Genomic DNA, 13340 nt, shown 5'->3' with positions numbered 1-13340 from the left:
GCAGCAAAACCAAACAACCACCCCGCTATAAACCAATCAACCAACCGAAAACCAAACCGCTCAAACCAAGCCCCCAGTTTACAGCCCGACCCGTTTCCACAGCCCAGTGCACACACGCCCGTGTGCTGGGAAGCCCCGGCTGGCGCTGATGCGCACTGGGGACAGGTCACTTGGGAATCGTGGGCAGAAGTGCGTGAATTTTAACGACTGCCTAAAAATCGCATTTTGTGGTGGCCGTCAGCATACACTGCTTGATTTCTGCTTGGGATCGCTGCTCCCGAAATGAACTTTTAAATATAACTAAGCCTTCAGACTTCACAGGAATTAGGATTTGCCGGGGCAGAAAATTAAGTGCGGGCGGGCGTTGCAGCCAGCCCTGAGAGCGACCGGCTTTGGGAGGCAGCTGCTCAGGGCAACTCGCTTTAGGGCTTTTTAAAAAAATACTTTTTTTTTCTTCTTAAGGTCGCATAAAAATGCTCTTTGTGAAATATCTCTTCGTATGATTGAAAATAAATATATTTGAGGTCTCTGTGATCCGTTCAGAGATATGTGGCCTTTAAAAGCAAAATAGGAAGCATGACCGGGTAAGTTATTAGTAATTTATTGCTTTTCCGGAGTTTAATTCAAGCAAAGCATAGAACTGGTGAGAACACGATACCCCTTTCCCCCACAGCTTTGATCATCCCAGCAACACATTTTTGCGCTTCCCACACAGGATAAAGGTGGTGATGCTTTCCTCATGACAGGGTCCTCTCCTACGGGTGCATCTCAAATGCAAAATTATGCAAGGCGGATGGTGTAGATGTCAGGAACTTGTACTGGCGTTTCTCTCAGCTTCTCTCTTGTCGAGAAATTCCTGCTCGTCAGCAGGCTCCCTCCGCAGCCAGAGGTGCCCTCGAGTGGGTCGGTCACATTTCGCCTCCGCGACAGAGGCCGCCGAAAGGCGTGTGTGCGTCCCCGAGCTCTGCTGCCGTGCGGGGTCTCCCGCAGGTGCGGTCTGCTCGGCACAATTTCTGTGGCAACCGTCGTTCCCATTTCCTTAGAGCTGAGGTATTTAAGAGAGAAGGGACATTCGCTCAATGTTTTATTTTTAAAGAAAAGCTCTGTGCAGCCGGAGGGCGCGCAGGGGGCGATGGCAGCCGAGGGGCGCTCCCCGCTCCCCCCGGGCTCTCCCCGCCCCCCCGGGCTCTCCCCGCTCCCGCCGCTCCCCCGCCAGCCCCGCTCCGGCCCGGCCACGACAGCGGAGCTCAAGCCCGGCCCGGGCGGGGGAGGTGGCGTTGGCTGGTCCTGGGCTAATGTTTCAACTTCTCGGGGGGCGAGAGCAAATTGCTCCGCAGAAACTTTTGTCACACGGGCCGGCGCGTTTGCCGCAGTGAAATGTCCCGGGAATACCTTCCTCCGGAGGTCGAGGGACAGGCAGGAAGGACAGGGAGAGGCATCCCATTTATGCCGGGAAATACGGGAAATGCCTGAACCGAGGGAGACTGGCTGCCCTGCCACACAGCCCCACAGAAACCTCTCTGTCCTTTGTGTGAAGAAAGGCTTTGTGCAAAGATCAAAAAGGACAGAAGAAAGCACTAATTAAATTTTAAGCCCTATATTCCACTTGGGTAGGAAGGACCCTTCCTGTGCCTTGCAGTTTACTTGCTGGGGAAATACATTCACCCACCCTCATTGCAGTCCTCCGTTACCTCCTTTCTACATTTTTATTTCCTCTGATTCCCTTCATTTTCTGTAGTTTTGTGTTTCTGGCTTCTCCCTGCATTCCTTTCTGACCTACAATGCTTTCCTTTACACCTTCTTCACAAAGGCTACTTAAATCAAAACTCTTTGGCATTGACTTGTGCATGTCACCTTCAATTTTATGTTCAAGAGGTTCTGAGCTGTGCTTGAATTTTTTGTTTGAAGCCATGCTGTCTTGGGAAAGGCACTCAGGAGTTGCCAGGAATGCTGGTATGAGCCAGGCAAGCTGATGCCAGGCTGATGGAGCACACACATGTGCGTGGTGCTCAGTAGCCATCTGCAGCAAGGCTGTTTGGTGCCTTAGAGACAGATGGTTTGAAGGGACTTTAGAGGGGTACCTGCAAGTGTTACATTGACTGTGGACACAGCCCTTTTCCTGACATGGGGCTCAATTTGTCAATTCACACCATTGCCTTAGTTAGGCTCCTTTATGAAACATTAGTTTTTGTTTTGTTCCCAACTTACTGCCTTGCAAGTAAAACAAACAGAATCATATCCCTTTAGGAAAAACATGTGGAATAAATAAAAACATTCAAGCCAGAAGAAGGAAGCAAATGATTGTGGAAGCAGCACCTAAAGTAAAGACTGTCACAGGATTTTTTGCTACCCTCTGTGCTGGGTGGCAGGGGAAGCACTTGGGTATGTAAATATAATGCATGCATTCCGATATATAGGATTAAGCAGCACCAGGGTGCAGGCTGGAGCTCTGGAGCTCTGCCCCTGTTCCTGTCCCACTGCTGAAATGCTCCCTGGCAGCCCTTTGTCCCCCAGCACCTGCTGGGCTCCCAGCACAGGGGCTGCTCCATCCTGGAACCAGCGCTGCCTTCTTCCTGCGGAGGCAGAGAGTGCTCCCACGCACGGACAGGCACCAGAGCACGGCAGATGGCCAAGGCCTGTGGGGACACCTCAGCAGGGGCTACAGGGACAGCAGCCACCTTGTCTGGCGCTGCACAGCCTGGAGTGCTGTCCAGGATGGCTTTTCTGCAGTGGGCTCTTTACTACTATAGCCAGGAGCAGTGTGGAACCGCCCTCCAAGGCACCAGCCTGGCACCCTAAGCTCCGAGGAAGGCAGATGCCCCTTTCAAGAGCTCAATCATGACTGCTAGCAACAAATTCCTGGTGGGCAGCACACGCTCATCTACCTGCAGTTTACACCTTTTAGATCAGCAATTTGTTTCATACAGTGACTGCAGGGATCTGTGAGGAGGGACTGGATGAGAGTCTGTCTCCCCTCCTCCCAGAGTTCCCCCTGTGAGAAGGGAGAATACCATGCATCTCTCACCCATGATCAGTACTGATCTCACCTCTGTCCTGCCCTGTTGTGTGCTCTCCAGGCTAACCTGAAGGCTGGTCCTTACTATGATGTCTGAGGAGATTTTATTTTTCAAGAAAAAAATTTAACTATGTTTGTTACTATGGGTTCTATTACTGTATTAATTCAAATAATTATCTTAAATATTTCACTGATATGAGGATAAAAAAGAGGCCTGGAGACAAAATAACAGGTAAGAGCAAACAGATTAAATTTACTTCACACACATATGAATTTTAAAAACATATGTGAAATTGTAATGATTATTCCAGAAGTAGTTATCTGGAATTAGTAATTAATCTGGGTTAATCCTTGGATTCTTAACTTGGGATATTTTGAAGATGTTTGTTAGCTTGGAGGTGTATTTCTATTGCATTTTGAAAACTTCTTTGTGTTAAAACATTGAGGACTCTGAAATAATTAATAAAGACAAGGATGGAGCCCTGCTTCCATTTGCTGCCCATTCACTCTCCTGTTTCACTGTGTGCAGGAGTAAACTGCCAGTCAGAAAATCTCTTTTGTACACTGAGAACTGGGGATGCTGGTATCTGTGGTGAAACACAGAGAAAGGTGTGTTCTTTCTGGAAACAGAATTTCAAATCCTGTTCCTGTAGCCAGTACCTGTAGTCTGAGGGTTCCTCCATCTGTTCAGCCAAGAGGCTGCAGGTACTGCTTCCTGTTCCTTGGGCACACATTTCTTGGAGAAATACGCATCTTTCTGTAAGCAAGGACCATTTTTCTGTTCCATATAAACATTATGTTAACCCTGAATGGAAGTGCCTGATCAGAGCCTGCCTGTAGTCATATGGCTGTTGTTGAATGTGTGGCTTCTGTTATTCCTGGCTCTGCAGTTGGTGAACATGCTGTTCCTTCCACTTCCTTTGGTAGCGGTCATCTGCACATTCTGAGGGTAATCCAGGGCACCACACACACACACTGCAGCCATTCTTAAAAACACAAATTCTTTGTCTTTCCTTCATGTGCACTTACATTTGCACACAGTACGTGCAAGGCTTCATCGTGAAAAAGACATTTTTTTACAAACTGTAAATTCAGCTTACCCACCTTAACCCCTTATAATTGACATCTGAAGACCCTCTGTAATGTCCTTTTATTGCTAGTCCAGAAAAGTACATATTGCCAAAACTAGCCATTACTTTGCCATTTTGACAAGCAGAAGTATACCCCTGGTGAATTGTCCAAAATCAGAAACATGCAAACCCATTTGTAACTCTTTTATTTCACTGGGCTTTTGAATATAATGAACTAACGGAGATGAAACCTAGCTGTATTTCACTAATTGAATGAGAAAACCCGTGGTTTTGCTGAGCATGAGTTAATCATCTACACAGATAGTTGAAAAGAGCCGCTTTTCAGTTTCTAGAAAGAACAGACATTGTTTAAAATATTTTTGAAGAATTCTAATGAAAGCAAAGTAAACAGATTTATGATATCTATTTAGGTACCATTATACCTTTATTTAATACTGAGATTCTGATAACACTCAGAGATTTCAGAAATAATTGTGTTTCTGTCATGTTCAGTGCAAGATAGGCTTGGAGGAGAATAACTGTTGATCCAGGGCAGTTTGTAGTCTCTAGAGATGAAATGTCTCTTTTTTAATAGCAGTGGCACTATCATCCATTACTTACAGGGATGACAGTTCAGATTTCACTTTGGCATGTATTGTAAGCATTTATGTGAGTTTTAAATATTTTTATAGTTTCTATTTTGCCCATTTAAAAAAAAAATCTGACACATGTCAAACCACTATTTTTTACACTTGGAGCTTGATTTATTCTTCAGAATTCAGCTCCTTTAGCTAGAACTCGTATCTGTCTACCAAGTGGTAGATTTGGCTTCTGAATTTTTTGCAGTTAAATTACTACCCATCTCCAGCAACAGATGGAGCTGTAAGTATTTTTCTGTCTATTAGTCCTTCATTTTTCTTTTTTTACCCCTTCAGTGGTTATTTGAATATATTTTCTTAAAAAGGGAATTATTTACTACAACACTAATTTACCTCTAACTCCAAGTTATGTATTACCAGAAACACAACTTCTCCAGTAACTTCATCCAAGGCATGGAAAGGGTGGGCAAGTTACAGAGCTGAAAGCAAATTGCTTGCACTTTTCTCTCTCTGAAGGCAATGGCAAGTGTCAGCCTTTTTTCTTCTTGCAAAAGTAAAGAGAATGTGGCATCACAGAATGGTGGCTAAGGATGGTTGGGTTTGTCTGGTGGCTGGTTTTGTGTGAGGGTGAAGATCAGTAAGATTGTTTAACCCTTCTTGAGTCAGGCAAAAAGAAGACTTCACCCTGTGCACTTCCTTTGCAGCAAAAATGATGGTTTGAAACTAGAAGGATTCTGAAAACCATCTGAACTTAGCCAGGTCCATCACTCACCTCTGCTTGGACATATAACTGGAGGGCAGCAATGGATGAGAGAGCAAAGATGCAATCCTGCAATCCACACAGGGATGGCTTCCTTGCAGTGTGGTGCTCTCAGTCTGGCTGGCTGAGAAGCACAGCCCCAGTCTGCCTCTGGGGGGTGAAACACCTCTGGGGTGAAACCCTTCATTGCAGGGCGATGCCCAGCACTGAGGGTAGATGGTTTTAAGGTCCCCTAAGGATGTACTGAAGGCTTTTCATGTTTTAGGCTCTCTAAGCATGTGTGTTTGGCCTTTTGTGAGGCTGCTCTTTGAGCCATTTCAGTGTCTGGGCTGGTATGGGAAGAGACAAGCCTGGTTCCTCTCGAAAGAACACAAGTTTGAGGGGAGAAAGCAAACAGTATATTGGCCTTTAGCTCTGCCAATTCCAGTCAATTCAGAGAGATGATTCATTGTACAAAGAGTATTCAGCACAGTGTTGGAGTAAATAATTAATTTCTTTAAAACTTCTTCAAGTGAATGGTACTTTTGAGCTACCAGAGATTTCTGGATTAATTCTTTTGGGTTATATTGATTTTTATTTCTTTCTTTTAACACTGTATTCTGTCCTGTTAAATGTGTCTTAAAAACTTATTCAAATCATGAAATCAAAGAGAGGAAATATTTTCCCCTGCAAAACAGCAGAGACTAAAAGACAGAAAAAAACAATGCTTCTTTTGTTTTAAAAAGTCATGCTGAATGATGAATATAGATTTTCATTTTGGTGCAAAACTTTTTTTTTCCCCTGTCAGCTATTGCCAGTTTGAAAGAGATATAAAATATTTTGAAATAAAGAAGCAGTTCAGAAATTATTGGCCATTCAAATTTTTTTCCCATGGAGAGAATTTTTAAAAACAAGTACTGCTGTAACCCTTTGTGATAGAAATTCAAGGTATTTTATTCCCATATAGCTAGTGTAGTTTTGTAGGACCAGGGTCTCTCTGAGCCCCTAAGTTAAACACTGCTTGGAAAAACATTGAGAATAACATGGGTTATGGTGGAATTGCTGGAAGTGTCTGGGATGACAATGTTTACTTTGATGTCTCTGAGACTCACACCCTGTAAGGGATTGAAAGGCCATAAACTCGTACGCTTTGTTCTCAGATTTTTGTTTTAATTCCTTCTGGTTTTACTGGTATTTATTTCCTTTCTTTTGACACTACTGTCTGTATTGGCTCTTAAAATCTTACTCAGATCATGATATCAAAAGAGAGGAAGTATGTTCTTCTATCGCCCAGCTTGGCAGGCAGATTGGTTAATTCTGAAAATGGGAGTGTGGCAAAGGATTTGAAACTCCTAATTTCTTACCTCAAGGATCATCACTATTCACTATCTCTGAATTGAACATTTATTTCTATATACCATCACCTTTGCTACTGTGATGCAAGTAATTTCTTTTTGTAGTAACAATTGTGATACACTTTGATTATTGTTAGAAGAGAAAATAATAGATTTTAAAATTTATATCTGAACCTTAAATTAAAGCATTTTATTTCAATTTGATAATGAACTAATTATTAGTGTTTTTTTTACATTAGGGTTACAATTAAAGATAATGAAATTTTGATTGAAAATATGAGCAATTTTATTTTTAAAACATTGAAAATCCCCTGCTTTTCTGAAATGAAACATCTGATTTTGATATATTAGAATATTCTAATATTATTAGTAGTTAAAGATAAAAATATCAGATTTTTTCACCAGATTTAATCTCACTTTCTAGAATATCTGTCTGCAGGTCTGTTTTCTGAATAATTCACTCTTCATAAAAAATATAGCTCTTTAGGGTTTTTCCCAGTTTTATGCATTTGCTTGTGTGTGTGAAACGAGTACTGTAAGAAATATTCACATCTATCATATAATATTTACATCTATCTATTATATAATTAATGGTCAGTGCAAATAGCTTAATCCATAGTTAACCCTTGTGGGACTCAAGTGTCCACAAAGCCAAGTACTTTTTGTTACTTTCTTGCCTGCAGCAAATGTGGCAATCTCACTTTTCCCCGCCATGGATATGTCTCTCCAAGATATCTGCTTTTATTAGCAGCATTTGATCTCTCTCTAATGAGGTGACCACATTACAGCTTTGTCAAATTCCTTCCCAAGAATGGTACTTCATGTTCAGATGTTTTGTTTATGTCACACGGTGTCACAAAAAGGGCTGCTGCAACCCTCAGATGTTGATTTATTGCAAGTACTCCTTGCTGGGAAAGATTGTTTTTATTTTTTGGTAGTGTACATATTTTTACCATTTACAGTGAAATATTAAACTCTCAATTTGTTTGTTTGCTTGTACTGCAGCCATTTAATTAACATTAATTGCTTACATTAAAATTAAGAATGTTTTTCACAAAGATATGCTAAAGGAATGCCTGAATACACTTTTTTAATGTTTCTGATCCAAATACGGGCAATTTCTTAAAAGAACACTAGTAGGAGGTCCATTCTTCAGTTTTATAAACAATTCTGTGCCTCACTAAGGCCCACAAGACCTGGGACAAGGCCAATGTAGACCAAATACAAGTTGGCTGATACATGTGCAGGACTTAAGGCCAATATAAATGCATCCATGAATTGCGTGTGTATGAAAAATCTGGGGAAAACAGTTTGAAGAAGACCACCAACAAATAGATCACACATGAATATTTCTTTCATGTGCCTGAAAGAGAATCATTACAAATATATTTCGACAGATTTATTTGTAGATTGTAATTTACCACAGGGCAGGAGAGAAAATGGTGCTTTACAACTATGTCCAATCCGAGAGATGGAAAAAGTAACCTATTGTGTCCCATTGTGGAGGAACATATCAATTTTTTAAAGAAGTTTTTGGAAGTGAGGCAGCTGATAGTATGGAAGAAATAAATGTCTAAAGTTATGATGCTACTTTGTAATATGTGTCTGAAGGAATGTTTAGTCATTTGGGAAATGCTACACACAAATGCTAAGCTAAACCGATAAAATATGTGCAAGTTACCACTATGAATGCTGTGCTTCATCAGAAGATTTTAATAATTTGTTAGGTGCTTGAAAGACAACCCAAATATAAGAAAAAAACCAATTCCATCTGCTAGGTAGCAGAAGAAAGTGTGATTGGTAAAAGACCTGGGGGCTGCAGCCCATAGTCGTGTTCACGAGTCATTCTGAGGTCTGTGACAGTGAGCACTGTTCTGCCTTAGTGAGAGCTGCAGATTTGCACTGTTTATTAGGATTAATTCTGTATTCTAACTTTCAAAGGGAAATGTCACACTAATGCCAGCATTTATTGGTATCCAGCAAAATTTAGAGACAATGAACCCTTGATCTTTCAAAATCAAACACTCCATGAAGCAATTCTTTCCCCAGAAAGGGATTTGAACTCATTGTCACATCTGGCATATGCAAAGCCACATCTAACTGTTTTGGGTTTTTTCTTTGCTTCCAGGAAAAAAAAAGCAAAAAAACCCAAACAAACCACCTCACTTCATAACCCTAGCTACAAAAAATATATTGTGCTGCAGCTGTCCCTCCCTTCCTGAGTTTCCCCATTCTGTCCTTTGGCTTTGGAGATAATGCTTTCTTTTCATTGTGAACAATTATTAGATTCATACTTTATGCATTTTTATAATGTAAATCTCTTATTTGAAAATCTCTACATGTTTAATGACATTTAAGTTTTTAATTTTTAACTTTGTGATTCAACTGTCAGTAAAATTTCAAAATCCAAACAGTATAATTTCATGGGGAGAATATGTAGTACTGAATTAGGTCAGTTAATTTCCTCATTGGGAAACACACTGGTAAGACATACTTGTTCAGATATTTGAATAAAATTTTGAAGAAAATAGAATATATAGGATGTATTTTATAATTTTTGTCACATACTTCAAATACAAGATGACGCCCTAATGATGTCAAGCTATGTTAAATGGGATGCACATGCATGCTGTTGGTAAGTAGAAACTGTAATGGGAATATTGGATATTACTGTATGGGAAATATTCATTACCCCCTTACTTTGGACTACAAGCTCATCTGATAATTTAGAAGTTGATTTCCATTGCATTTTTCTGCAGATACTCCAAAAGGTAAAGGAATAATTTCATTCAGATATGGTTCATTGAAAAGGGAAGGGAACAAATGGAGCTTATGTTCCTTTTAATGTGGGGACCCCTCTCTAGTGTGACTGCTATGTGGCAGAGAGGTACAGTGTGAATAATACGAGGCTGAACAGGCCAAGTGCTGAATCCTGTCCCTGGGTCACAGCACGCCCAGGCAGCGCTGCAGGCTGGGGACAGAGTGGCTGGAAAGCTGCCTGGTGGAAAAGGACCTGGGAATGCTGGTCAAGGGCAGCAGGACATGAGCCAGGTGCGCCCAGGTGGCCAAGAAGGCCAATGGCATCTGGGCCTGTATCAGCAATGGTGTGGCCAGCAGGAGCAGGGCAGGGATTGTCCCCCTGTGCTCAGCACTGGTGAGGCCACACCTCAAATCCTGTTCAGTGCTGGGCTCCTCACTGCGAGACACCGCAGTGCTGGAGCGTGTCCAGAGAAGGAGACAGAGCTGGGGAAGGGTCTGGAGCACAAGTTATATAAGGAGCAGCTGAGGGAGCTGGGGGTGTTCAGCCTGGAGAAAAGGAGGTGCAGGGATGACCTTATCCCTCGCTACAAATGCCTGAAGGGAGACTGTAGCCAGGTGGGGATCAGCCTCTCCTTCCAGGCAACTGGGACCAGGACCAGCGGAAATGTCCTCAAGCTCTCCCATGGGACATTCAGGCTGGACAGCCTGAAGAATTTCTTTATTGAAAGGGTGGTCGGGCATTGGAACAGGCTGTCCAGGGAAGTGGTGGAGTCACCATCCCTGGCCATAACACTTGGTGCTGTGGTTTGGTTGACATGGTGGTGTTGGGTCAAAGGTTGGACTCAGTGATTTTGGAGGTCCTTTTCAGCCTTAATGGTTCTATTCTACAATTCTCCTCTGTGATTCAGGAGATGACAGTCCTCTCTCCCATAAGTAACTGCCTTTAGTGGTCTTGTGCCTGGGACCCCAGTTGCTGTTTTCTGCCACGCCATGGAGACCCAGGGATTCTGGCCACTCCTGAATATCCTATCTCACAACTGATAGTAAGTAAAGCATGGATTTGTTTTGCACTCTGTGTAAAACTGAGTTCCACATATCAGTGCTGATGAAAGTTGTGGAAAAGCCTGTTAAATGTGTGAGATGATTTTGCATTGAAGGTTGAAGTCAGGGTGGTGCAGTACCAGCAGCCAGATGACAATTTTCATACGCTGGGGGTAGGTTGGGTGTTGGTGGGTAGAGGAGCAGTCAGGAAAACCAGAGGTGAGTCTACAGGTGTCACACAGTAAGAGAGGGCTGGAGGAAGTAGTCTGTACATGTCAGTACATATACTTGGATTGGCTCTTTTGGGGGGTGTTTAAAACACTGGTATTTGTACTCATATAAATATGTGTATCTGCACATCATATACAGACATTCATTTATAAAGTAACATTTATTTATAAAGTGTGGTAACTGTGAGGGTAAATAGGATGGGTTAGCAGAAGGCTTTTAGCATGTTGACAATAACAGAGAAAATAGCATGCAGTGTAAATGTTAGCACTGAAAATTTTAGGGGCAAATTCACAAGTATGAGTATTGTAAATGAGTTGTATTGCTACAATCTTCTGCTGGAACAGCAGTTGGTTGCAGAAGTGATTTTTTGTCTGATATTGCTGTGGCAACAAGATGTCAGCTGGAGTTCAGAAAAAGAAGCAACAAACTCTTGAAAACGAGGGTGAGACCCAGTGAAAAAAGCCCAGAAAAAGGAAGAGGCAGGGAATGAGTTGTTGAAAAAAGATGACAGGTAGGATACAGAATGAGAAAAAAGACAGGAAAAAGAGATCTGACTGCTCTATTTCATGTTCTTTTTCCCTGCTTACCACTTGAAACACTGATTTTATTGAACTTTCCTCATGTGCTTTGACACTTTTGTCCAACCAGGAGTTACAAGAAGTAGGCAGACACGGTGAATATTTATTTAGTTAACTGAAATATAATATTGATAACAAAGCAGAAGCCTTTTAGCTACATGGCAAAGAAACAGGATTAAATAAAACCCCAAATCCTCTTTGGCTGCAATATCAATCCCTGATCAGTCTCAGAGTGCAAGAGTTGCGAAAGTATCAAAAATAACCTTAAATTAAAGACTAAAATAACTAATATTGATGTCCTGTTTAGGTACAGAAGGGCCAATTTCATCAACTGAAAAATAGTTTGTTTATACAGCCAGTCCTTCAAATAGGCATCTAGGAGCAAAATTGCTGTTAAAGAACACATGGAAGTACTGAGACAAAAGGCAGTCCAGGGAGTGGGTTTTTCCTTTGCTGCTGCTTTGTGAGCTAGGAAATGTCCTCCTTATTAAAAATATTCTTCCTAGCAGCTAGTTCCCAAAAGCCTGAAGAAGAGAGTTGCTACTGAGAACGAAGAGCAGGACTCATCCAGCAACAAATAAAGGAGAGAGAACTTAGGAAGAAGATTTCCTCCTTCTAGTGTTTATTCAGTGCTTATAAGGGTAAATACATAAACACCTCCTTGGCCTCTGTGGATGGGAAAGCACTGACAAGTCTCAAGTACAGCTCTACTCTCCCATTTTTTCAGAGCTGTGCCCCTCTTCATTCCTGATTGAAAATGTCAGATTTTTATCAGCGTGCACAGATTTTTACTTTTATCAGAAAGGTACTGCTCTTTCCTCTCTGTGACACCATCAGTAGAAAAGTGATCTGGAAGGTGCTGGAATTAAATGCTTCTGCTGAGAATCATGGCCATCGAGTTTAACAGAGATTTCTCTTATGAATGTCTCTGACTTCTCAGGACTCGGATTTCATAGTCCTTTAGAACAGGCAGTTAATTAATTGCACTGAGAGGATAAAAAAAGTGAGGAAATAGTTATTTAATCCTGTAAGATTCCTCTCTCTGTATTTTTAGCTATGGGGACAGAAAAAGAAAGGAAAAATATTCTGATGATTCTTAAGCATCTTGGAAAGTCATGGTTCTCTCATGGCTACGACAGAAAGAGTATTTTTCCTGCTCTGTGTATTGAACATGCAGTTGCTAACCCTGGCTGTGGTTTCACAGTTCCCTCCTTCAGGTGGAAAGGCAGACTGAAATGTCCTCTCCATCCTCCACCCCAGCCGTGCTCTCTGACTCATTATCCTGCCCCTCTTCAGCTGCCCATGTGAACAATGGCTTGTGAGCCACCCTGCAGAATGGAAGGGATCCGGGTGAAAGTTGGCTCTGCTGGAGCCATGAGCTGGTGGTTATTTTTATTTTCAGCAATCCGGCTGCCCCGTGCCCTGTGAGCAGGTGCTGTGCCGGCTGCAGGAGCGGAGGCGGAAGAGCAGGACCACGCAGCCGGGAGGGCAGGAGGAGCAGGAGCCAAGCTCTGGGGCAGGATGGGCTCCGTGCCATGGACACCTCCGGAGATACCGCGCCATCCTGATCCTGCTGAGAGCAGTGGGGCTTATCAGGGCATGGAGGAGGTGGTCATCTCATCTCATCTCATCTCATCTCATCTCATCTCATCTCTCCTCATCTCATCTCATCTCATCTCATCTCATCTTATCTCATCTCATCTCATCTCATCTCATCTCATCTCTCATCTCAGCTCCCTACAGCTGCAAAGGCTCCAGGTTTGTTAGTGGCCTTTTCTCTCTGAGAACCCTTCGCTGTATTAATAGTTCTACAACTGGTTAATTAGCAGTTATTAATTACTATTATTTATCTATAATAATTATCTAATTATTATAGAACTATTAATTAATAGTTCTACCACTGCCTTACATGAACCGTTCTTTCCTGTGTCTGTGTATTGGATTGTTTGTG

This window comes from Melozone crissalis, unplaced genomic scaffold, assembly GCF_028551555.1.
Source record: "Melozone crissalis strain CALT ecotype California unplaced genomic scaffold, PUWL_Pcris_2 ptg000018l_1, whole genome shotgun sequence".
Classification (NCBI taxonomy): domain Eukaryota; kingdom Metazoa; phylum Chordata; class Aves; order Passeriformes; family Passerellidae; genus Melozone; species Melozone crissalis.
This window is presented reverse-complemented; position numbering follows the sequence as displayed.